Genomic DNA, 22,485 nt, shown 5'->3' with positions numbered 1-22,485 from the left:
GAAGTGAAACTAACATGGCCATTCTAACAGATGAGAGACTTAAACAATCAAGGTATTTTTCAAGGTATAATTTCAGTTACATCACATAGTAAACTTTTGTGATAAATTCTGTGTCTTACAATTGTGTACTCCACAATGAAGGAGCAGCGCTCCAAAAGCTAGTGCTTCCAATTAAACCTGTTGAACTATAACCTGGTGTTGTGATTTTTAACTTTGTACCTTTTTCTGTATGCTATGTCCTTTTCCTTTGTGTGGAAGTTCTCATTGGTGTTCGTTTGGTTATGTTAATGGTTTAGAATTTAACTTTCAATATTTTTCAGTTATAATATGCTGGACAGAGAGTCTTCATATCCAATCTTTTGCACAATCCATACAACAATGTAACCCAGTACCCTCCTGTGATGTGAACTATATGTTTGTTTCTTTTTCACCTTGGAGGAGAAAGTGAGGTCTGCAGATGCTGGAGATCAAAGTTGAAACTTTATTGCTGGAACAGCACAGCAGGTCAGGCAGCATCCAGGGAACAGGAGATTCGACGTTTCGGGCACAGGCCCTTCCTCAGGAATGAGCAGAGAGTGTTCAGCAGGAGAAGATAAAAGGTAGGGAGGAGGGACTTGGAGGAGGGGAGTTGGAAATGTGATAGGTGGAAAGAGGTCAAGGTGAGGGTGATAGGTCGGAGTAGGGTGGAGGCGGAGAGGTCAAGAAGAAGACTGCAGGTCAGGAAGGCGGTGCCGGGCTGGAAGGATCCGGCTGAGACAAGGTGGGGGGAGGGGGGATGAAGAAACTGGTGAAGTCCAAGTTCATCCCCTGCGGTTGGAGGGTTCCCAGTCGGAAGATAAGACGCTCCTCCTCCGACCGTCGGGTTGTTGTGGTTTGGCGGTGGATGAGTCCAATGACCTGCATATCCTCGGTGGAGTGGGAGGGGGAGTTGAAATGCTGTGCCACAGGTTGGTTGGGTTGGTTCGTCCGGGTGGCCCAGAGGTGCTCCCTGAATCGCTCCGCAAGTAGGCGGCCTGTCTCCCCAATATAGAGGAGGCCACACCGGCTGCAGCGGATGCAGTAGATGATGTGGGTGGAGGTGCAGGTGAATCTGTGGCGGATATGGAAGTTTCCCTTGGGGCCTTGGAGAGAAGTGAGGGGGGAGGTGTGGGCGCAAGTGTTGCACCTCCTGCGGTTGCAAGGGAAGGTGCCGGGAGTGGTGGTTGGGTCACCTTCCCTTGCAACCGCAGGAGGTGCAACACTTGCGCCCACACCTCCCCCCTCACTTCTCTCCAAGGCCCCAAGGGAAACTTCCATATCCGCCACAGATTCACCTGCACCTCCACCCACATCATCTACTGCATCCGCTGCAGCCGGTGTGGCCTCCTCTATATTGGGGAGACAGGCCGCCTACTTGCGGAGCGATTCAGGGAGCACCTCTGGGCCACCCGGACGAACCAACCCAACCAACCTGTGGCACAGCATTTCAACTCCCCCTCCCACTCCACCGAGGATATGCAGGTCATTGGACTCATCCACCGCCAAACCACAACAACCCGACGGTCGGAGGAGGAGCGTCTTATCTTCCGACTGGGAACCCTCCAACCGCAGGGGATGAACTTGGACTTCACCAGTTTCTTCATCCCCCCTCCCCCCACCTTGTCTCAGCCGGATCCTTCCAGCCCGGCACCGCCTTCCTGACCTGCAGTCTTCTTCTTGACCTCTCCGCCTCCACCCTACTCCGACCTATCACCCTCACCTTGACCTCTTTCCACCTATCACATTTCCAACTCCCCTCCTCCAAGTCCCTCCTCCCTACCTTTTATCTTCTCCTGCTGAACACTCTCTGCTCATTCCTGAGGAAGGGCCTGTGCCCGAAACGTCGAATCTCCTGTTCCCTGGATGCTGCCTGACCTGCTGTGCTGTTCCAGCAATAAAGTTTCAACTTCTTTTTCACCTTTCCTATTTCAACTTGTTGAAGCTGAGCCAGGAAGGCAAGCAGGTAAGATGAGATCAGATAGGGTTAATTGAACATATTTATTTCACAACAAGTGAAAATGCAGAGCATCAAGGTATCATTGACAAAGGGTCAGTTAGACTTGAAACATCAGCTCTTTTCTCTACTTGCAGATGCTGCCAGACCTGCTGAGATTTTCCAGCATTTTCTCTTTTGGTTTCAGATTCCAGCATCCGCAGTAATTTGCTTTTATCAGGTATCATTGATTGGACTTACTAAATTCAACAACACCTTCCTTCGTATTATGTCAAGACAACGGGTCAAAACCCTAAAATGTTATAGACATTTTTAACTTCAACTCTAAAATGTATTTTTTAAAAGAGAACTGATGAGGCCAAGAATGGTTGTGGATGTGAAGTAACTGGTTGTCTGGAAAGAGAAACCCATACCTAAAGATGCAAAGGAAACTTCAAACAACAACTCTTGAAGGGTGGAAATAGCAGTCAAAATAGACTGGACTCTGAATTTTCGTGATTATGAAAGTAACAAAGGGCTGACAAGCCTTGCTTAACAGCAAGTCATTACTCATGCTTATGTAGATTATGTCCCAAACTGCAGAGATAAGACACATTTTTTGTTTTTCCCTTTGAAGAATACACATGGAGAGGGGTTTAAAAAATCAGTTTCACTCGAGTGGGGTATGCTAGTGGGATTGAGGTTCTTGTATGTATACACGTTTAGGTTGTGCATTAGGATGCTGTGAAGGTCGCAGCTGAAGAACTATCCCCTAATCACTTGTGTTGCAGACAAAGGAACTCTTTAAGTCTGAATGCCCTAAATCAGCCAGTTTATAAGTGAGATAAAAGGAAAGAAGACAACAAAAGGATTGTATCTTGCCCTGAATGCAGGAATTCAGTCTCAGTTGAAAAGAATCAAAACAACAGAATCACAGCCAATCTGCAATACTAAGAATCTTGAAATTAATTGTTTAGCTACCAATGTCAATGCTACCAGTAATCTTCACTGCAATGGCTTCAGTGTCCAACTACTGTATGTGTTCCTCATGAACAATTCAGAAGCTGATCCATAATTCTGTTATTTAACTTTATGGACTTACCTCTAATCTGTGTGTATGTATGTTTCAATTATACTTCTTCTTGTGTTTAATAATTAATGAACTCGCTCTTTGTTAACTCAAGAAAGCCTGTTTAAATTGATTTATTTTAAAGCATGACATCATTTGGATCTGGGAGAATGATATTTTCAAGGGAAGGATCAAAATTGGGAACAGGAGAGGGACTGGAGTCAAGGTACTCTCCGTGCACATAGAAACAGGGCACTGCAATGAGACACCCATTTGGAGGAGAAGCCAGGAGCAATATATAAGCTCCTCGACAGTCTCCACTCAGGAGATTGTGACAGTGACTGGATCCTCCATCATTGCCCTGTCTGGATCATAGAGGAGAAACTGGGGACTGCGGATGCTGGAGATCAGAGCTGAAAATGTGTTGCTGGAAAAGCGCAGCAGGTCAGGCAGCTTCCAAGGAGCAGGAGAATCGATGTTTCGGGCATGAGTCCAGAGTTTAAACATGAAAATGTTTTCTAAATAAAGTTTCTTTTGCAGCCAATGGCATGTAACTCATTATAACATTTCATAAACCTTTGTATTTCATCATTCATGTGGTTGCCACTGTCTTTGTTGCGGCCACTCCCTACAGCATGGATACATAAGATTCCTTGTGCAATGCCACTCCAGACTCTTAATGTAGCTGAAGCTTGGTAATGGTAAAGGAGGTTAGCCTTGACTAACTGTACAGGACCACCACCCTCACCAGCTCCCCCACCTAACGAGTGTTTTAATTGAGTTTGCTGAAGACTACTACCCTAAGACACTCAGACATGCTGCATTGTTTGCTTTTGATGCAATATATCTGGCTTGAACACTGAAACCATGTTGTGTGAATGCTAGAGTAATGTGGCAGATTGACATGTGACAAGATGTATCCATGCTTGAAATAGTATTGCTGAACAGCATAACCATCTGCCTGCTTGATTGACTGCCAATTGTCAAGGAGAAAGTGAGGTCTGCAGATGCTGGAGATCAGAGCTGGAAATGTGTTGCTGGAAAAGCGCAGCAGGTCAGGCAGCATCCAGGGAACAGGAGAATCGACGTTTCGGGCATAAGCCCTTCTTCAGGAGGGCTTATGCCCGAAACGTCGATTCTCCTGTTCCCTGGATGCTGCCTGACCTGCTGCGCTTTTCCAGCAACACATTTCCAGCTGCCAATTGTCAAGGCAAAGTAAGGTGTGGCTGAGCAGGGCAAGAGCAGCATGTTGAAAGCACAATGAGAAAACAAGGATGTAGCCCTTGTAGACAGTTTGGTAAAAGTGATATAATAGGTTCCTTTCCCTTTGCATTTTCTGTAGTTGATGCAGCTGTATACTGTTGTTTGCCAGTGTGCCCTCCTCAAACAATCTGTCCTTGTAGAGCACAGTGCCATTACATTGGAGGATGCCAGGATAGTGGCAACACCTCCCAGAAAAGGGAGTGCCAATGTCTGTGATGTGGCAGGTGCTGATGGATTGTGCCCTGCTCTCCACCTTGTCAATGGCCAAAAGGAGCCCACTTTGGTTTTTGTGATGGTTAGTTTGTATGGTGAGTTTGAAAAGATGACCGCACATGGCATTTAGGCTGGTAACAAGCTGGTTAAAAGCAATAAAGAATGTCAATCGGAAACTGAATTGAACTAGCCATATAAGGGAAGTGGATATGAGAGCAGGTCAGAGGCTAGGAACACTGCATGACTAACTCACCTCCTGACTCCCTAAAGCCTGTCCAGCAAATATGAAGCATAAGTCAGGAGTGTGATTGATTGCACCTCACTTGCCTGGGTGAGTGCAACTCCAACAATGTTCAAGGAGTTTCACACTATCCAGAATAAAGCAGCAGCTTGATTGGCATATCAGGAACAAATATTCAATCCTTCCACCACTGATGTTCTATAACAGCAGTGTGTATGTGGAGTGGCAGAATAATTAAATATCCACCTGCAAAAGATGCAAGTTCTGACACCTGAGGATCGACATTCACAAAGAGCTGCATGTAGAGCAAGATAAATGGTAGGAAAGAAGAATTGTAACAATATGCAATTTTCCACAACTCAAACAAACTCTTCCTTCATTAAATCCTTCAGAACAGAGGGTCCATATTCAAACAGGCACCACATCCATACTCAGAGCCTCCTTCACCAGTGCAAAGTAGCAACAGTGTGTACTATCGACAAGTTGCATTTCAGAATGCCACCAAATATCTTCAGATAGCTCCTTCCAAAGCTGCAACTACTATTATCTAGAAGGACTAGGGCAGCAAATACATGTGAACACCACAATCATCAAGTTCCACACCAAGCCACTCACCACTCTGACGTGGAAATATCTCACCGTTTGGCATCATTGGGTCAAAATCTTAGAATTCCCTCCCTGACAGCACTATGGGTCTATCTATAGGACATGAACTGCAGTGGTTCAAGACAGCTCATCATCACCTTCTCAAGGACACCAAGATATGGGAAAAAAATGCTGGCCTAGCCAGCAATAGCCATATCCTGTGAGTGAATAAATAAACTCACTATTTTCCGTGGTGAGAATCATTATCATGCCCCTTGAGCAAAAGGGAGTGGACATTGCAGCAAGATATTGTCATCGAGATGTACACTTTGCTTGATTTTACTGCTATTCTCACCATAACCCTTATCATCCAGAGCTTGGTAAGATTCTGTTTTCAGTATCTTTCCAATGTTAGTCTGAAAAAAAACCCCGGAATTCTGCATGTAGCAAGACCTGAAGAATGTTTAGGCTTGGATTGATGGGTGTCATGCTATTTTCACCACACAAGTGCCAGCCAAACATCATTGCCCACAAGAGAGAATCTAATCATTGCTCCATGAATTGAATAGCAATATCATTATTGAAATATAACCAGACCAGCCATATAAATGAAAATGGAAGTTGCTGTTGAAACTCAGAAGGTGTGGCAGCATCTGTAGAGAGAAAACAGAATTCCTCCAAAGAAGGATCACTGAACTCAAAATTCTTTGTTTTCTCTCCATTGATGCTGCCAGACCTGCTGAGTTTCTCCAACAATTTCTGTTTTTGTTTGTTTCAGATCTTTGTTTTATTTCAGCCATATAAATACTTTGGTTATAAGAGCAGGTCAGAAGCTGAAAATCCTGTGATGAGTATTTCAGACTTCCCAAGTCTGTTCATCATCTACATGTACATCTTAGGAAATGTGTTGAAATACTCTCCATTTGCATAAAAAGGATTACATGCGATATACCACACATCAGCAGGCTATTCAGCCCAATTAGTCTGTGCCAATGTTTACATTACAACTGAGCCTCCTCCCATCTTTTCTCATCTAATTCTACTACCACGTCTATTTATTTATCTCCTTCCTTTGCTTGCCAATTTTCCCTTTAAACTCATCTATACTACTCACTTGAACTATCTTTGTAGTAGCAAATTCCATATGCTTTGCACTCTTTAGGTAAAGAAGTTTCTTCTGAATCTTTATTGAATTTCTTGGTTGTAACTTTATGCTGTAAGTCCTCACTTGAAGATCTAGATGTGTTTATGAAAATTGGAATATATGACTTGAACATGTGAACAAATGATTTGTTTAAAACCGTTTTACTTGAGGATCCTCGATTATCCGGCATTCGATTATCCGAATTTCAGATCATCCGGACAAGATCGCAAGGTCCCGATGCATTCGATTATCTGAACATTAATTATCCGAACAAAATACTCCCCACCCGTGATGTTCGGATAATCGAGGTTCCTCTGTTCACATAAAATATATATTCTAGAGAACAATCCCCGGCAGAAAAAAATAAAACATTAAATCTTGTGAGTTCAAATACATTATCAAATACTTATTTTAGTAAATGAAATAACAACTCAGATAAACTTGAAAATGTGAAAAAATAGAGTTTGGTAACTTTCTACTTATTCCACTCATTGCTGATCCTGTTTGCTGACAATGCTGCATTCTGAACATCCTTGCTGTCTATCTCCTGAATTGCTTTAGACCCTTCCTCCTGTCAGTCCTGTGGGCTGTGGCCTATCCTGCTCCGTATCTCATTCTCCAGTGGTTATTCTCCAATTTACAGCCTCTCCTGCTCCTGAATTCATCCCCTTTGTGCTAACTCTGACCTGGAGTTTCTCCTGCTTCTAGCCTATCCTATCACACACCAACTTTCCCACTCACTGCAGCCCTCTCCTAAACTCCATATGTGAATAAAGGCTGTTGAAAGTGGGGGTGGGGCAGGAGGAGCTGCTTTGACATGAAATAATTGAGAAATTAAATTGCCTCAAGCTTGCAGACAACAGTTCCAGTTTTTCAGGATTGTAATTATCATTGAAGATGGTATGAATGTTATATATGCTTGGAATGCTAGCTCTTCAGTTTACCCCTTTCTGTTTTATTCGTCTGTTCTCTGGACCTCCAGGAGGCTTGTAACATTATGTGGTAAGTAGTTCAAGGGGAATCTGTCTTCTCATTTTACATGATAAAAACGTAACAATTGAATGCAGTAAAGAATGAAGTCAGAGAATTGATGTGGAGAAATACAGGTCTCTACATGATAGCTGAAAGAGCATTTAATGTTCTGATCTAGCCACGCTTTTGAATCTACATCTCACTTGAAAGGTGGCAACTCTGGCAGTGCAATATTTCCTCAGCACATTCAACAACCAAATATATGAACAAATCAACGGCACACCCCTGGGCTTACCCACCTCTGGACTCATAGCGGAAGCTGTAATGCAAAGACTAGAACAAACAGTCTTACCGCAAATTCAACCCAAACTCTGGGTCATATATGTGGATGGCACCTTTGTAATCATTAAAAACACAGAAATAGAAAACACACACCGGATCATCAACGCCACACTCACAGGAATCAGATTCACTAGAGAGGAAGAAAAGGACAACCAACTCCCATTCCTAGATGTGATGGTACAGAGAACACCGAACGGAGAATTCACCACAAAGGTATACAGGAAAGCCACACACACAGACCAAGTCCTGAACTACGAAAGCACCCACCCCAACACACACAAAAGAAGTTGCATCAAGACACTGTTCAAAAGGGTTACTTCACACTGCAGCACACCAGAACTGCAAAAAGAGGAAGAAGAACATCTCTACAATGTATTTGCCAAAAACGGATACCCCCACAATTTCATCAACAGATGCCTAAGGGAAAGACAACGGAATGAGGGCATGCCACAACCCAAAGGACTAGCCACGTTACCATACATCAAGAACATTTCTGAACTGACAGCCAGACTACTACGATCATTAGGACTCATAACCGCTCACAAACCAACAGCCACTCTCAGACAACAACTCACCAGGACAAAGCACCCGATACCCAACATGAGCAAAATCAACGTAGTGTACAAAATCCCATGCAAGGACTGCACAAAACACTACATAGGACAAACAGGAAGACAGCCAATGATCCGTATCCATGAACACCAACTAGCCACGAAACGACACGACCAGCTATCCTTAGTAGCCACACATGCAGATGACAGGCAACATGAGTTCGACTGGGACAACACTACTATTATAGAACAAGCCAAACAGAGAACTGCCAGGGAATTCCTAGAGGCATGGCACTCATCCACAGATTCTATCAGCAAACACATCGACCTGGACCCAATATACCGGCCACTGCAGCGGACAGCTGGAGCTGACAACCGGAAGCGGCAGAGACAAACCACTATAAATGCCGGAGGAAACAACATAGAAGCACTTCACAGGAAGCTCCCAAGCACTGAAGATGTCACCTAGACAGGGGACGAAATGTCTGCAACACAAATTCCCAGCTCGGCGAACAGAACCACAACGAGCACCTGAGCTACAAATCTTCTCACAAACTTTGAACTGCACTGCAAGCCTTGATTTTTATGTCCAAGAACTGGAATGGGACTTGGAAACTGAACTATCTGATTCAGAGGCAAAAATGCCTTTGACTGAGCCACAGTAATCCTCAGATTTAAGTTCCTTTATCCACATTTGAGAATTTGAGTCAGTGTTTAAAGATGTACAGTTTGCCAGGATCCATCAATTGAGTTGGAAAGACTTATTTTAAGATGACTGAGTTTGCTTGAGAAGACCTTCAGTCAACAGTATCCTGAGACACACTGCATAAGTTATGCTTATACATTTCAATCTCTTATTGACCAAAAGAATCGTCAGTAATGTTCTTGCATCTTAAACATACCCTCTTGACTAAACTGTTGGTTCTCTGATGTACTATCTGCTTATATGTTTTGGGGTTATATCTTGTATTCTAATACTTTGAGGCATGTCTTCTGATTTCTTTTGCATTGAAAACACTATATAAATCTCAATTATTGCTGATACAAGCTACAAACATAGGCATGTGTTGTTGTTAAAACACTTGACAGTAGGATCAAATGGCAAATAGCATATTTAATAAATATATAACATAGAACATTACAGCGCAGTACAGGCCCTTCAGCCCTTGAACTCCAGCTGAACATTTCCCATCAACCACCACCCTGTGACTTCTTTCAGCTAGTCAATTTCTGATCCAAACCATTAAATCATCCTCAATCCCATGCCTCCATACTTTGTGCAATAGCCTACTGTTGGGAACCTTATCAAATGCCTTACTAAAATTCATACACACTACATCAACTGCTTTACCCTCATCCACCTGTTTGGTCACCATCTCAAAGAACTGAATAATGTTTGTGAGGTACAACCTAGCCTTCATAAAACTGTGTTGACTATACCTAATCAACTTATTCCTCTCTAGATGATTATAAATCCTACCTCATATAAACTTTTCCAACACTTTACCCACAACCGAAGTAAGGCTCATTGGTCTATAATTACCAATTGTCGCTACTCCCCTTCTTCAACAAGAGGACAACATTTGCTACCCTCGAGTCTTCTGGCACTATTCCTGTAGACAATGACAACATAAAGATCAAAGCCAAAGGCTGTGCAATCTCCTCCATGGCTTCCCAGAGCATCCTGTGATAAATCCCATCTGGCCCAGGAGATTTATCTATTTTCACACTTTCCAGAACTGCTAACACCTCCTCCTTGTGAACCTCAATCCCTTCTAGTCTAGTAGCCTGTACCTCAGCATTTTCCTCGACAACATTGTCTTTTTCCAATGTGAATACTGATGAAAAATATACATTTAGCACTTCCCCTAACTCCTTGGATTCCATGCACAACTTCCCACTGCTATCCTTGATTGGCCCTAAGCTTTTGCCTGAAACATTGATTTTCCTACTCCTCGGATACTGCCTGACCTGCTGTGCTTTTCCAGCACCATTCTAATCTTGACTCTAATCTCCAGCATCTGCAGTATCCTCTTCTGCCTAATCTTTCTCCAGTCATTCTTTTATTCCTGATATACCTATAGAAAGCCTTAAAGTTTTTCTTGATTCTACCTGTCAATGTTTTCTCATGTCCCCTCCTGGATCTTCTTAGCTCCCTCTTTAGGTCTTTCCTGACTAACTTGTAACTCTGCAGCACCCTAACTGAGCTTCACGTCTCATCCTAACATAAGCCGCCTTCTTCCTCTTGATAAGAGATTCAACTTCTTTAGTAAATCCTGACAGATACATAGTTATCAAGGACACACAATAGCTGTTCCTTGAATGTTTCACATTTCAATTGTGCCCATTCCCTGCAGTTTCCTTCCCTATCCTATGCATCCTAAATTAGATTACTTACAGTGTGGAAACAGGCCCTTCGGCCCAACAAGTCCACACCGACCCGCCGAGGCGCAACCCACTCATATCCCTACATTTACCCCTTTAACCTAACACTACGGGCAATTTAGCATGGCCAATTCACCTGACCCGCACATCTTTGTGACTGTGGGAGGAAACCAGAGCACCCGGAGGAAACCCGCAGACACGGGGAGAATGTGCAAACTCCACACAGTCAGTCGCCTGAGTCGGGAATTGAACCCGGGTCTCTGGCGCTGTGAGGCAGCAGTGCTAACCACTGCGCCACCGTGCCGCCCACAATCTTGTCTAATCGCATCATAATTGCCTTTCCCCAACAATAAATCTTGCCCTGCCATATATACCTATCCTTTTCCATCACTAAAGTAAATGTAATGGAATTGTGGTCACTATCACCAAAGTGCTCACCTACCTCCAAACCCAACACCTGACCAGGTTCATTACCCAGTACCAAATCCAATATGGCCTTGTCCTTTGTTGGCCTGTTGACATACTGTGTCAGGAAACCATCCTGACACATTGGACAAAAACTGACCTATCTAAAGTACTGAAACTATAGTATTTCCAGTCAATGTTTGGAAAGTTAAAAAACCCCATAACAACTACCCTGTTACTCTCACTCCTATCCAGAATTATCTTTGCTATGCTTTCCTCTACATCTCTGGAACCAGAGGCCTATAGAAAACTCCCAACAGGGTGACCTCTCCTTTCCTGTTTATAACCTCAGCCCATACTATCACAGTAGACGTGTCCTCAAACGTCCTTTCTGCCATCATAATACTGTCCTTGACTACTGTCCCTGCCACACCACCCCCTCTTTTACCACCTTCTATGTTCTTACTGAAAGATCTATATCTCGGAACCTGCAACAACCATGCCTGTCCCTGCTCTATCCATGTCTCCAAACTGGCCACCACATTGAAGTCCCAGGTCGCAACCCATGTTGCAAGTTCATTCACCTTATTCCGGATGCTCTTGGCATTGGAGTAGACACACTTCAAACCGCCTTCCTGATTGCCGGTGAACTCTTGTGACCTTGAAACTTCATTTCTGACCTCACTACTTTCAACCTCCTGTATACTGGAACTACAATTTAGGTTCCCAACCTCTGCTGAATTATTTTAACCCCTTCCGAAGAGAATTAGCAACTTTCCCTCCCCCCCAGGATATCGGTACCCCTTTGGTTCAGGTGTAGAACATCTTGTTTGTGGAGGTTCCACCTACCCCATAAGAACCCAAATTATCGAGGTATCCGAAATCGTCTCTCCTGCACCATTCCTGTAGCTACTTGTTCAACTCCTCTATCTCCCTGTTCCTCGCCTCGCTAACATATGGCACGGGCAACAAACCAGAGATAACAAATATGAGATGGGAGAGTTTATTATGTGTCAATTATTTTGTATTTGAAATATTTTTCAAAGAATGGTTATGGGATGTGTGTATTGCTAACTAAGCCAGCATTTATTACTTATCCCTAGTTTACTCTGATTTACACTGCTTATTTTCCTCACACATCTGCCAGCCACATTGGAAGTCCCCACAATGTGTAGCTTACATGTGCATCCTCAATGGAGATTAAATTTTGGCAATAACATTCCAGATCATAGACCATTTGAAAGGATGATCCTTTGCAAGCTAAAAGCGAAGTTTATAATTAATTAACATAACCAGCCTTATCCATTTTGAAGTCAAACCTTAGATGGCCTCAAATCTTCTATGGCAAGGTGCTTGTACAATTATCTGCTCTTCAGTTCATTTGTATACAAGCAGGTTCTTTGGAAACTTGAGCAGTAAATCATGTGCGGTTGGAGGGAGGATTGTTCTGGCAGTATCTGGGGTTGAAGTTTCTGGCACTATAGTTTAAGACCATCCAGACACCCATTCACTTGCTACAAACTAGGGGCATCACTGGAACCTGTTATCACTCAACATTAACTATCACCCCTCCCTGAAATTCCGGATGCTCTTGGCATTGGAGTAGACACACTTCAAACCGCCTTCCTGATTGCCGGTGAACTCTTGTGACCTTGAAACTTCATTTCTGACCTCACTACTTTCAACCTCCTGTATACTGGAACTACAATTTAGGTTCCCAACCTCTGCTGAGTTATTTTAACCCCTTCCGAAGAGAATTAGCAACTTTCCCTCCCCCCCAGGATATCGGTACCAACCATCAAAAATGGTTTGCCAACCATCAAAAATGGCTCCCTGCTGTGAGAAACGAAGCTCACTCACTTCAATAATTTCAGTCCGAGACAAGATCTGAATCAGTAGTGTCATTTATTTCGCTCTTGCAAGAGGGGTGTGGTGTCTACTGGGTACAAAGACAGTCACACACACACACACACACTGAATTCAACTAATACACAATATTTATGTAATTTGTTCCTATTATCTGCTCCCCTGTTTACAGCTCCCACTTCTCTAAGACCAGCGCCCATTACTCTTGTTTATTTCTTGCCTTATCCAGCCTTGTCTATGACAAAATGCTTATATCTGGCCTCACAAGGCTGTTTGACCACATCCTGCTGTGGTCCATTGTTCGGTATATCCTCCTTCAGGATAGGTCCTGAAGAAGGGCCTGTGCCCGAAACGTCGAATCTCCTGTTCCCTGGATGCTGCCTGACCTGCTGTGCTGTTCCAGCAATAAAGTTTCAACTTTGATCTCCAGCATCTGCAGACCTCACTTTCTCCCCATATCCTCCTTCACTACCATCTGTTTCCCTTACTTGTTATGACCTTATGACATCATGACTTCTTGATTGTGGTTTGTTCTTGGTTTTGCAGAAGCGGGAAATAGATGCTTATAACTACTGTTTGTACAGGCATATCTACCATAACCTCCTCCCCTCACAGCATCTTATCTATTTGTCTGTAACATCTACCATTGTTTGCAGGCACATTTCATTCTTGTATGCACATTTTAGCTAATACAAAAACAGTTATGTATTTCCTTCAAATAGTTTTCATTCTTGTTGACTCAGCTGTTAGTTGAAACAATTATATACTGGTGTGAGTTCATTTACCTTGCATAAGTAATTATGATTGCAGAAGTAACACTACTTTACCTATATCCCACAATTTCTCCCTTTTTCTTTAATTATCATTTGTTACATTCTGCATTTTTCTTATATTTCGCTTCCAAATTGACGAGCATTTTACCCAAAATTTCATTTATTTTGGAAATCTCCCCGAAGTCACTTATTCCTTCATTGTTTAACAGTCTCTCTGATTGCTGTTTAGGGACATTTGTTTCATTAAGGCTGTCTCAATCAGTCTTTGGGTGAGTCCTCGTATACAGGGTATGATACAGCAACCAATGGCTACCAATACCCTGGCTACTACTATCAGGGAAGTAAGGATGGAGACTACCACTCCCTTCCATTTTCCAAACTATGATTCAAGCCATCCCGTGAGAGATGTGTCTACTCCTGAATTTGCAGCCAGTTCCTCTGCTAAGGTAGTCAGTCCCCTTAAGGCCCGAGTAATTGAATCTTCAGGTGCAGTGTTATTAAGAATAAGGTACAACAGCTTCCTCCTAACATCACCCTTTTTCCGCTAAAATCATATCAAGGGCCATTCTATTTTCCCATGCCATCCTACTTGTCACATCAAGCTGTTCTGATATTCCTTTAACTGCATCTTTTGTATAATTTATAAATCGCTGTTAATTATAGAAAATTTAATTTATCCAATGTAAATTTTTATTAATTGTTACCCACCAAAAGAGAGCTGGCTCAAAGCTTGCTGCAATCTGGTTACCCCCCTAGGGACTCCTACAGGATCGAGATAAATCCTGTCATCAAAAGAAGTGTCTAACAGTGATCTCTTACTGCTTCCTTTTTCTCTACTATCTTTTCCTTCTCAAATGCCAGGGTAAATGGAATTGCCAATTGTACAATTGCACATATCCATCTCCAATCCGGAAGTAGGGCGGGTCTCAATATTTTGCCTCCACAGTACCACAACAGATCCGCTCGGGGAACCTTTAGTGCTGAGTAGTTCCCTCCCTTGTCCGTTTCGGTGACATTCTTAATCTCTACATAATTTCAGCTCCCCCAAGTCTCTGGACCGATTTGTACCTCGTCTACACACACATGACGTGTGATTTCTGACTGCGGCTGAAAACGGAAGTGGGGATGTGCTTTTAAGTCTTTCTTCTCCAAGGAAGGGAACATCAGAGATAGGGAGGTACAATTTCTATCATTCAATGCAGTCTTATCCTGGTACAGGGCTATCATACATTTCATGCCCTTTCTGTCTCACTTCCACCCGAGCGGAAAGGGAACCACCTGGGCCACTGGTCTACCAGAAGCACATGCGTAGCAATTGCTCTTGTTCTGACCTTTTACAGTATACTTTAACCATTCAACCCAGGAATTTGCATCCCCATATCCAGTTTCTATTTCGATGGTCTGTTTCAAGTCCTTTACCTCTATAATTTTTACTACTTTAGGGTCATCGGGAGGGGTGAAAGGTTGTATCTTATTATCCAGTAGTTCTGCCCGTTTTCCCTTTCCTTCGCTACTTCGAAAACAACAGCATGAGAAATCATTCTCGTTTGCTTTCATTTCTATCCCAAATGTTTCATTAATTGTACCTGACAGGTGCCTCCTCCCCCACCCCCCACCCCAGAGTTGCTTCGTGCCCTGTAGTTTTCTTTATCGTTAGGTATATTGGGTTACACTTTTTATCGGGACAATCGAGAGCTGGTCAGAAGGGGGCCTGGTGTACTGCGACGAGACCATTATACCAGTACCATCACCGAGGCCATTCCCATAGGACTTAAGATGTATCTCTGAGCTCCGGTACTGTCTCTGATTATCTACATCCCCACAATTTACTAAGTTGCATGCATCAGGTCTATTACTTGCGGATTATCAGACTCAAGAACTGTTAATAACACATATGAAAATAATGTTTGACAAAATCCCAATATTAAGAGAGCTTGTATCATAATCCTAAGCATCCCCAGCATTATAAAAATCATGCTGAAGCACCAAAAGACTTAATATACAATCCCATAGAAATAACCCCATGCTCGCGTCACCACTGTATAATCGGTTACTCAGTCTCTTTAGTCTGAGTTCCAGTGGTTCTTGTGTTGATTCGGCTGTCCAGACTTCTTCCTCAACTGGAGATTCCACTGGCCCTTTGATCCGAGTGTAGTGAGTCCAGCCTTTCTCCGCCGTCCTTATTGCCGTTTCGGTAGTCAAAAGAGCCTGAAACGGCCCTTCCCAGTCCGGTTGCAATCTAGTCTCTGTCCATGATTTTACTAAGACCCAATCTCCCGGTCGAATCGAATGAACAGCGGGGCGGAGTCTGTGCCAATAAACCCTATTTCCTGAGGAAAGACAAAGAGGAGGACAAGCCCAGTATATACTTCTTTAAGAACAAATCTTTAGTTTCTGGGATTGGCAGTGGCCAGAGACAGGAGCTTCCCAAAAACCTGGGATAGAAGGTATTAAGGAATAAACCACCGCTTCCTGTGGATTCAGAGCTGCTTCTTTAGTTACCTCATCAGCCAGTAATGTAGCTTTCCATTCTTTAATTAACAATGAATTAATGCAGTCATGTTTTAAATTAACCATGAATCAATATGACAGGTCACTGAGACTGTGTGAAGGGATCCTGCCAATTAATATTGATTCAGGCTAGCACAATCGATTTATTATAAATATTAATTGTTAATTATATATTATATAAATATAAAAATCATTATCTGTAATTCAGGGTGGAAACGCAACAAATGACCAAAACATTTTTAAAACTGTAATTGCGCAATTCTATTTGTTTATCAGTCACTTGTGACTTCTCATTCTGTTTCTGTAATTATTTTGCACGAGCACATTTATTTTTAAGACCCTCAACAGATTTCATAGCACCATTTGCAGTTAATTCAATCCCCAATTTGGTGGCAGTATCTTGTCATGAGCGCAAAACTGCTTCTTCGTGCCTCTCATCACAAAACTGTTGCCATAATCCAATTAACTCTTTCGTTCCCGCTGCCTTGGGCCTAAATTTTAACGATGACCTTGCTGCCTCCATATTGACTAGGAAAACTACGTCCTCTTTATAAAGTCCCATCTTTAAATTTATCAAGGGTTCCTGGTGGGCCCCTGGGTGCAGGAACCCCTGACACCCCTATTTTTCATCAAGGTTCATAAACGGTACTGCCTTTACTTCCTTTACTTCCTTTTTCAGATCTGGACACTCTCTCTTAAAGTGACCAGTCCTTTCACAGTAACAACATCCGGCCTGTGAGGAGTTCCACTTCAATCCTTGTTCCTGTCCACCAGACCCCTTAACATCTCCTCCTTAACCATTCCGGTTTCTTTCTCCTTTTAATTTTGTCCCTTTTCTTTATTATCTCATCAACCGTGGCTATCATTATTTTTGCCTTTTGTTTCTACTTCTCATGTTACATTGCCAGATCAATTGCTGACCTGATTTAACCAACTGAACAGCCTTAGGGCCACCTAATGGCCGTTCTTCATCACCCAATGTTTTGTTTAGACCTTGAACATTTTTTTTTAAGAAATATTGCAATATTTCTTGCTCCCTATAACTTCAAATACCAATTCATCAATTTATGCTTGTCTAACTTTAAAGCCTGTTTCTAACTTGTAAATATATATTTATATATTATAAATTCATTTATTCAGTATTCAATATTTAAAATGTAAAATGCATACAGTTCCCAACTTTGAAATCCAATATAATTACCCAGTTTTAATCCCTTAATTTAAATCCAAAATTAGTTTTCTTAAGTAGTCCTGACCAATCATTGCTCAATTATAATACTATAGGTCGTGAAATAATTGGAGCTGCCTTAAAAGGATTTGTCTATTCAAGTTAAAAAAAACTTCTAATGCATGAATAATGGCCGAATTCAAGGTCACAGATATTAACCATAAGATTTTTTTTAATTACAATCTAATGTTGAACTGAAACTTTAACTGTCCTCCATAAATCGCTTTTATGTAAGGATAAAAGAGATTAGTTAGAAACTGATAGTAAGGCAGTCATGACCTGTAAAAAGAACAGAATTTAACATTTTATTTCATAATCACTGTGAAATCCTTAACCTTAAAAGAAATCATGTTAAGTTTCCATAATAAAAATCAGATTCAAAACAGTCCCGGATCTCAAGCTCCAAGGAACAAAACACAAACATTCAATCACCAACAAACAAATGTGCATTCAAACCAATTCACAAAGGGTTAAACTTTCCATTAGTTGTACAGCTCTTTTCTCTATCTCTCTCTCTCACACACATCGTATCTCATAGGCACTTTCTGAGCTTCCCGCAACAACACCTCTAGGTGCTCCTCGCTTCACCCCTCTATCTTTTGAATATTTTTCTGGATGTCTGGCCATGATTTAGTTACAAAGTGTACTCTCAGTAGCCCTCCAGCTACTAGCCCTTCCGACTTGAAGCATAGTCTGATTCCTCCTGACTGTAGGGCTGTTTTTCATATCCGTATAAATTCAAATATTTACAAACCCAGTCTTCGTCCAACTCGTACTTTGGCCAAAAGACGGCAGGACGAAGAATGGATTCCTTAGTCTATATAAAGCAACAATATTTAATCATCTTTTTCCTATCTCTTTTTCCCTTGTACAAGTATTATTTTTCCAATTCCACAACATCCTGCCCAACTGAGTTTATGGAGGTATGTTGAAAAGGACCCCCCCTCCATTTCCATTGCCTTTTTCTTTTGTTTTCCCGGAGGCTTTTTCCTTTCCCACGGCACAGCCCATATTGAGTTCCTTCGTTAGTCCCTTATTAACTACTAAAACTCAATCCCGGCCACCAAGGCAGCACTTAAAAGTCAATTTTCTTACCTTGGCCCGTGCACAGAGTTGAAAAATGTGTTGCTGGAAAAGCGCAACAGGTCAGGCAGCATCCTTGGATGCGCTTTTCCAGCAACACATTTTTCAGCTCTGATCTCCGGCATCTGCAGTCCTCACTTTCTCTCTGTGCACAGAGTTGCCTGGCCCCTTTTTGCCGTATTTTCTATCGACCTTCTTTCACTGTCTGATTCAGATGTCTCTCTTGTGGGATTCGTACCAGTCGCCCAAGGGAGCGGACCAAACCGGGACATGAGACCGCTCCTCAATTGGGAATGGGATGCATCTTCCGTGTCCAGGGCCAGCCACTCTCCCTGGTGATGGAAGAATATCCCGGACGGCTCCCAATTGTGAGAAACGAAGCTCACTCACTTCAATAATTTTAGTCCGAGACAAGATCTGAATCAGTAGAGTCATTTATTTCGCTCTTGCAAGAGGGGTGTGGTGTCTACTGGGTACAAAGACAGTCACACACACACACACTGAATTCAACTAGTACACAATATTTATGTAATTCATTCCTATTCTCTCCTCCCATTGCTCCCCCCCGTTTACATCTCCCACTTCTCTAAGACCGGCGCCCATCACTCTTGTTTATCTCTTGCCTTATCCGGTCTTGTCTATGACAAAATGGTTATATCTGGCCTCACAAGGCCATTTAACCACATCCTGCTGTGGTCCATTGTTAGGTATATTCTCCTTCACTACCATCTGTTTCCCTTACTTGTTATGACCTTATGACCTCATGACTTCTTGATTGTGGTTTGTTCTTGTTTTTGCAGGAGCAGGAAATAGATGCTTGTAACTACTGTTTGTACAGGCATATCTAACTTAATCCCCTCCCCTCACAGCACTTTATCTATTTGTCTGTAACATCTACCATTGTTTGCAGGCACATTTCATTCTTGTATGCACATTTTAGCTAATACAAAAACAACTATGTATTTCCTTCACATAGTTTTCATTCTTGTTGACTCAGCTCTTGGTTGAAACAATTATACACTGGTGTGAGTTCATTTACCTTGCATAAGTAAATATGATTGCAGAAGTAACACTACTTTACCTATATCCCACACTGCTTTAATGATGTCTCATTGGAGCATTTGCTCTAGGTTGTTTCGAGATAGGATGACATGATAGCTCAGTAGTTAACACTTCTGCCTCACTGCACAGGAGGCTCTGGTATGATTCCACCCTGGGCTGACTCTGTTGGTGTTTGCTTATTCTCCCTACGTCCGCATGGATTTCTTCAGGTGCTCTGGTTTCCCCCCACAGTGTAGAGATGTGCAGATTAGGGTGATTGGCCATTCTAAATTGCCCATAGTATTTAGGGATGTGCAGGTTAGGTGGATTAGTCATGGCAGGGTTACAGGGATAGGGTAGGAGAGGTAAGTCCTTGGAGGGTCAGCGTGGGTTCAATGAGCGGAATGGCCTGCTTCCATACTGTAAGGATTCTATGATTCTCTGAGACAGGAGATCTTCTTTCATTCTCAAAGGAGGTAAACCACTCCCATCAAATACAGGTAGGCCTAGACTCCGATCACGTCTGAAACCAATGCATTTAGTTGGTATCAGTACAGCTGGCCTCAATGCAAGAAGAGAATTAAGAGCCTCCTGTGCTCCACAAAGATAAGTGCCACCAACATCTCATTGCAACCTCAAACTCATAAGACCATCTCTTCGTCCAACTCTGAGGCAACTGTGCAGCCAGTTCACACAGACTTGGTAATCACACGATCACATACGTCATGTGCATTGAAGGGTTTAGACCTCCTTAATGCTGATAATATTCTGCCCTTTCTTGAGAATTGTGCTTCCTACTTGCTAGCTGGCAGGGATCATCACCTGGCAGAGCTCTGCATACACATTAAGTGCTCATGTACACACTCCCAACATACTCAACCTTTCTGTTTGTAGGACAAGCCAGCACACAACTGAAAGGGGAAGATCTGGACTACCAGAGATCTTGATTATATCCAATTTCCATTGCATTCAAGAGAGACGTGGTCCACTTGTTGTGTGTGGGCCATGACCCAGCTGGGTCAATGGAGTAGTTGGCATGTGGGAAGCTTGTGAACTATGTTGTTGTTTACTCTTCTCAGACATGCAGCCGTTCTTTCATGTTCCTATCCATAAAGGGGTTAGTCTTCTTCACTTTCTAGTTGTCTCCTTTATCTTCCACAGGTATGAACAGTCAACAGACAACGAAATAGAAGAGGTCTCAGAGGCTGTCCACCCCAAGTACATCTGTGGATGAAGCCTGTAACATCTCACAGGATTCACCAGAAAATTGTTCAGCTATGCTCTCCACCAGTACAGAAACTTTCATCTCAGTGTGTACCTTAGTTGAACTAAATAGTTGTGTGTAAATTATCACAAGCTACCTTTAATTTGGCTACTTATCAAGAAATCTCACAGACGTCTAAATACTGAAGCAAGTACTTAACTTTATTGCGTTTAGCAACCAAAATAAGAACCCGTCAAGTAAGCAAGTTAAGCCTGACAACTTAGCTATAACCCCATTAATGATGGAGTTTAGCTATGAATCCAAACAACAGCATCTGTCTCTGAATGTATGGCATTCAATCCTTATGGAGTGTGATCCTGTAATGTTCTGCTGCTGAAGAATCTTGAAGTTGAATTCTTATAGGATTTTTTGTGTTATGAAGTTTTTGATGTGACGTTACTGATGACCCTTTAGATTCATTAGATCCACAACATTGATTATGCTCTGAAGTCATTAAGTCTGTAGCTTGCCTTATCAGGAGTAACTTCTCAGATCATTTTTACATTCAATGTTAGTTGTTGATCAAAGTTACAGCTTGTCCTGCCATTAACTCCTTCAACCAGGGCATTCCTTATGCAAACAATTGCCCATTTGTTACAATGCAGCAAATTATCAAGTAGTTGTTACCTCTCTTTCAGGAAACAGTAATTTTATGTCGCTTCAATTCCTTCCCATGGATGGTTAATTAACATGCTGCCTTGAATTCCTTTATTCTCCTTATCCCTTTCATCTCAGAAAACTGTTTATTCCAGAAAGAGTTATTGGTAATTCTTTCAATTCCAGAGCAGTTATTTAAATTCTGAAGTTTACAATATTTTTAGGCAAACAATCTGGTGAGCACATCACTGACAAGTGTCCAGAGTCAAAGAAACTGCCAAATCCTGGCACTCAGAAGACTGTTAGAGATCAGGTGCCTGCTGAGCCTAATATAGAAGACATGCTTCTGTACTCAGCCATAACTGAAATGCTCGACCTCAGAGACAGGCAGGGATGTCATGGGCAAAAATAGAGGAGCAATTCTATCTTCTATCAACTGTGATAGCTCCATCATGTGAGCACTTAGCTGCCTTCATGGAAAGGGTGGCTATTGCCTTGGAGACTCAGATCCAGCAAACATTTAGTCACTGCAGATATGCACTCAGACCTGCACTGCATCACTCTAGCCATGAGTATTCAGCATGAATGGCAGGAAGGGGGCAAGGCACTTCAAACTCATATCAGGTGTTGCATCTCAAGGAGACAGAGTCGTGTCATCAGGCACTCACAAACATGAGTGACAGGCTGGCACCCTCGGAGCTTTATCACAGGACTTTTGAGAGGTTCCCTGCCCCTCCACCTTTCCTCTGCCAGTGACTCCAATTGTTTGAAGCACATCAGTCCAAGGAGGGAGACTGTCACCAGCCTGAAGGTCTCTGGGCACCAAGGCCACAGCACACATCTACCAAAGTATTCATAGCCAGCAGGACATGCCAATCAATAGGGTTCCCCAGGTCCAGCTGTGAATGTTGACCCATATGTAAGCATAGTGGTAAGTAAAAAAAAAATTCTTTTGAGACTACCTCAATGGCACGAATGTTTGGTTGATGTAAAGAAATATA

The 22,485-nt window shown here is 42.5% G+C and overlaps 1 protein-coding gene across 1 annotated transcript in view; it reads left to right on the top strand.

Moving 5' to 3' along the window:
* Positions 1 to 22,485, top strand: part of LOC122561384 (protein CC2D2B-like) — a 121,400-nt gene that overhangs the window by 12,888 nt on the left and 86,027 nt on the right. The gene's annotated exons all lie outside the window — the stretch shown is intronic.

The sequence above is a fragment of the Chiloscyllium plagiosum genome, unplaced genomic scaffold (assembly GCF_037043375.1).
Source record: "Chiloscyllium plagiosum isolate Xiang-an unplaced genomic scaffold, Cpla_swu_hap1 HiC_scaffold_22, whole genome shotgun sequence".
NCBI classification, from domain to species: Eukaryota; Metazoa; Chordata; class Chondrichthyes; order Orectolobiformes; family Hemiscylliidae; genus Chiloscyllium; species Chiloscyllium plagiosum.
Note: the sequence above shows the minus strand (reverse complement) of the source record. Positions and strands in the feature narration are given on the sequence as shown.